General features: G+C 37.6%; 2 pseudogenes; one reads left to right on the top strand and one right to left on the bottom strand.

Moving 5' to 3' along the window:
- Positions 1-977: 977 nt before the first annotated feature.
- Positions 978-1358, bottom strand: LOC120611964 (40S ribosomal protein S20-like; annotated as a pseudogene).
- Positions 1359-2818: 1460 nt separating this feature from the next.
- LOC120611963 (mothers against decapentaplegic homolog 2-like) lies at positions 2819-4276 on the top strand (annotated as a pseudogene).
- The last annotated feature ends 244 nt before the right edge of the window (positions 4277-4520 follow it).

Genomic DNA, 4520 nt, shown 5'->3' with positions numbered 1-4520 from the left:
CACACAGAGACTTTTCCAAAACTTTTTTTTTTGCAAAGATTGTATTCCTCATCATGTGTGGTCACTGAAATCTCTGTTCCTTATTTATGTTCTGCTAGTTTTTTGACAGTGATCTCTTAAAACTCCAGGAGCTGAAAAAAAAATCCCACCTATCTTAGTCTTTACAAACTGCCTCTGATCTAGGCATTTCTTCAAAACTTACCTAGACTTGAACTGATACTAGAGATTAGCCCAAGGTAAAAGCTTAGGGTCTTTTCTAAGTGTGCATCTTCCCCCAGGCATTTAAATGGCATAGATTTCTAAATAACCCCTATGCCCATGAACTTTGAATGTCATAATTTCCTAATGAAACACTCCCACAGCTTTCCATCCTGAGCCTTAGGCAGTCTATAGTATATATCAGTTCACAGTATTTTGCTCCAGGCATGTATGGGTTGTTAGTTAGCCTTGCAGCGTCTTTGAGCATTCACACTCTTTTCCAGTCTGAGTTTCCATTTAGATAAAACAGAGGTGAGTGCTGTTCTATTCTATTCTATTCTATTATTCTATTCTATTCTATTCTATTCTATTCTATTCTATTCTATTCTATTCTATTCTATTCTATTCTATTCTATTCTATTCTATTCTATTCTATTCTATTCCATTCCATTCCATTCCATTCCATTCCATTCCATTCCATTCCATTCCATTCCATTCTATTATATATAAATATTACATTAGCTGTGATAGTTATCTCTAATGCAGTCAAGTTTGTTTAGATTTCCTAACATTGTCTTTCTCAGCATTCCATGCTTTTAACTCTTTTTTCTTTACTCTGAAACACATTTGTGGACATCCTTTTCTGAGATTCTCTGTTTTTTTTGTTGTTCAGAATTCCCAACCCCCATTGCTTTTGTAGTCATTCATGAAAGATATTTTTATGAGTTATTTCCTATAACATCTTTTTTTTTTTTTTTAACAATTGATAGTCAGTTTATTTAAAAGGTTGATTTAAGCATCTGCAATGGAGACTCAACATTGACTCCTGGTTGGATATTGGTGGAAGTAACCTGCTTGGCAATCCCAGAAGGACTGTGAAAGTCAATAAGTCACTTATGGATCCTCATCTGAAAATGATCCCAAGTTTTAGAACCTTCCCCACAGGGTGTTTTTCTTGTGATTCTCAGAATCTTGGTAGGCATCTATCAGATCTGGTTCTTTCACTTTGAGATTGTTTTCATTTGCCCCTTTTTTCATTTGACCAAGTCAGCAAATATGTTCTCCAAAGATTTTACCTCGAGGCTGGTTAGAGTAATTCTGACTAGGTGAATCGCCCCCTCTGGTTCCAGGAGTGCTTCTTTGGTATCTTCAAAAGCCATGGCTACTGGTACAGCTTCCTGACCAACTTGTTCCTCGGCAAGAGTGAACAGTAGTGAGTCAGGAGCAGGAGTGGGCAGAACGGAGCTCTGCAGCAGCAGCAACTGCAACTTCTTCAAAGACATAATACAACATCTTGAAGACAAGTTATTACTAATGTCTACTTTCTTCATTTCTTGTCGTGAGCCACCTATGAGTTTAATTTCTGTTTCTTCATCATGAATTTTTTTTTTTATTTTTGACTGTTTCATATTTTGTGTCTGGGTTATGCCTTTTAGCCTACTATGTGTCTAGGTTAGATTTCTTTTTATTTATTATGATTTAATGTTCTGTATGAACCTCTTTATCTCTTTATTTTTCTTTGTGGTTCAGTCTGTATAATTTCTTCAATTCTATCTTCCATTTAGCTAATAGTTTTTCTCTTTTGCTGTCTAATCTGCTGTTTAACATGTCCGTTGAGTTTCAAATCTCTATTATTTAAATTTTTTTTTTCTCGGTATGGTTTAATTATTAAAAATTCTTTTTCATTCACAGTCTTTCATGTGCTCTTTTATATCTTTAAATATATTAAACATGTTTCTTTTATATTTATCCCTATCTGATAATTCCAATATCATCAGCCTTTGTGAGTCTGACTCTGTGGGTTGTTGTTTTTGTTGTCTTTTTCCCATGGTAACTTGTATCCTTTTGGATTTGGTGACAGTGGTAGTGGTGGTGGTGGTGGTGATGATGGTGTGTGTGTGTGTGTGTGTGTGTGTGTGTGTAAGTGAGAGAGACAGAGAGACACATACATGGGATGGTTCCTGGACTTTTGTATGTGTGAATTGCTTGAGGCCAATTTTTAAGGGGATTCATTTAGAGAAAAATTTTGTTTTGCTCCTGCAAGGTGCCTAGGTGTTGCCACCAACCTTGGACAGTGTTTAACCTTATTGTTTTGGCTTTAGCCAAAATTTTTATCATATCACATAGGGGTATAAATTTAGGCTCTACACTCACAGAAAATGTAGGATTATGGTTGGGAATTCTCAAGGTAGACTTTTTTTTTCTCTCTACTATGCCCAGAGCTAATGTTAACCTAAGGATGACATATTCATACTTCTGCAACAGAACCAAGAGAAGAAGTCTTGGGCCATTCTTGGAGGAGTCCAGGGTCTTGGCTTTTTCAGGGGTCTCCAGCATAACTTTTCACACTTTTTGGGTCTCTGACTTTCCCTCCTGCCATCATGTACATGACATCATCCTAGGGTATGACCACTGGGATGAGAGGAGCCACCAGAGTACATCCACCAGAGTGCTCCCTCCTCTTTGATTTGCACATTCATGTCATTTATGGCCTCAGCATTTTTCACCACCAAAATAGCCTGGTGGATACTCCCTCGGCTAAATTCTCAGCCTAAGCCTCAGTCTAGGTTAGATAAAGCAGGATATTTTCTTAGCGTTGATTGCTGCCTTTGGTAAGAACATGTCATCCATCTTGCCACTCACTCCACCAGTTCTAAAGAAACAGCTGGGATGGAAGAAATCAGCTGGTGGATCTGGAGGAGCAGGTAAAGAAGAGCAGAACAGGCAGGAAGAAAAGTGGTGTGAGAAAGCAGTTAAAAGTTTGACAAAGAAGCTAAAGAAAACAGATGATAAGATGAGCTTGAGAAAGCCATCACCACTCAAAATTGTAATACTAAATATGTCATCTTACCGAGCACTTACTCTGAAATTTGGGGACTAAGTACACCAAATACAATTGATCGCTGGGATACAATAACCTTTTATAGCTTCTCTGAACAAACCAGGTCTCTCGATGGTCACCTTCAGGTATCTCATCAAAAAGGACTGTCATGTGTTATACTATACGTTGCTGATTATGGTGTTGGCCTGATCTTCACAGTCATCATGAACTCAAAGCAACTGAAAACTGTGAATATGCTTTTAATCTTAAAAAAGATGAAGTATGTGTAAAACCTTACTGCTACCAGAGAGCTGAGACACCAGTTTTGCTACCAGAGAGTTTGAGACACTAACATTGGTGCTGCTGCACACTGACATCTTAATAAAACTACCACATGTGAATGATTACACCCACTTCATTCCTGCAAACAATACTTTTCCAGTGGGAATTGAGCCACAGAGTAGCTATACCCTAAAAATGCCACCTCTTGTATATATCAGTGAAGATAGAGAAATAAGCGATTAACTGTTGAACCAAAGTATGGATACAAGGTCTCCAGCAGAACTATCTCCTACTACTCTTCCCCTGTTAATCATAGTTTGGATTTGCAGCCAGTTACTTACTCAGAACCTGCATTTTGGTGTTCAATAGGACATTATGAATTAAACTAGAGAGTTGGAGACAACTTTCATACATCATAGCCCTCACTCACTGTAGATGGCTTCACAGATCCATCAAATTCAGAAAGGTTCTGCTTAGATTTACTCTCCAGTGTCAACCAAAATGCTATAGTAGAAATGAAAAGAAGACATATAGAAATAGTAGTGTGCTTGTATTCCATAGGTGGGGAAATTTTTGCTGAGTGCCTAAGTAATAGTGTAATCTTTGTGCAGAGCCCCAATTGTAATAAGAGATATGGCTGACACCCTGCAATAACGTGTAAAATTCCACTAGGCTATAATCTGAAAATCTTCGACAATCAGAAATTTGCTGCTCTTCTGGCTCAGTCTGTTAATCATGGTTTTAAGTGATATATCAGCCAACTAGAAAGTGCTCCATAGAATGAATTTTGTGAAAGGGTGGGAAGCAGAATACCAAAGGCACATGGTAATAAGCACTTTTTACTGAATTGAACTTCACTTGAATGGACCTCTACAGTGGTTGAACAAAGTATTAAACCAGAAGGGATCCCTTTCAGCGCATTGCTCAACATGTCATAAAGATTCATCACAAATCATGTACCATGAAAAGACTTAATGTAGCAACTCTCTGTCATAGTATTTGTGTGTGGTCCCCAGGGACTGTTTACTATTCAAAAATTCAAGCTAGAAAAGAGCACTTGAGGCCTCACCAATTAAAACACTTTGTGGAATCAGGTGTTTCCTATATTTGAATATTAGATGGGAAAATTAGGGTCTAGAAATATCCTCCTTAAAAAGAGAAAGTGAAGATTTTAAAGACTTGCTGATGTTTTGTTAGGCATAAAACTGAGTGTCCCAGT

Source organism: Pteropus medius, unplaced genomic scaffold (assembly GCF_902729225.1).
Source record: "Pteropus medius unplaced genomic scaffold, Ma_sr-lr_union100, whole genome shotgun sequence".
In the NCBI taxonomy this organism is placed as follows: domain Eukaryota; kingdom Metazoa; phylum Chordata; class Mammalia; order Chiroptera; family Pteropodidae; genus Pteropus; species Pteropus medius.
Note: the sequence above shows the minus strand (reverse complement) of the source record. Positions and strands in the feature narration are given on the sequence as shown.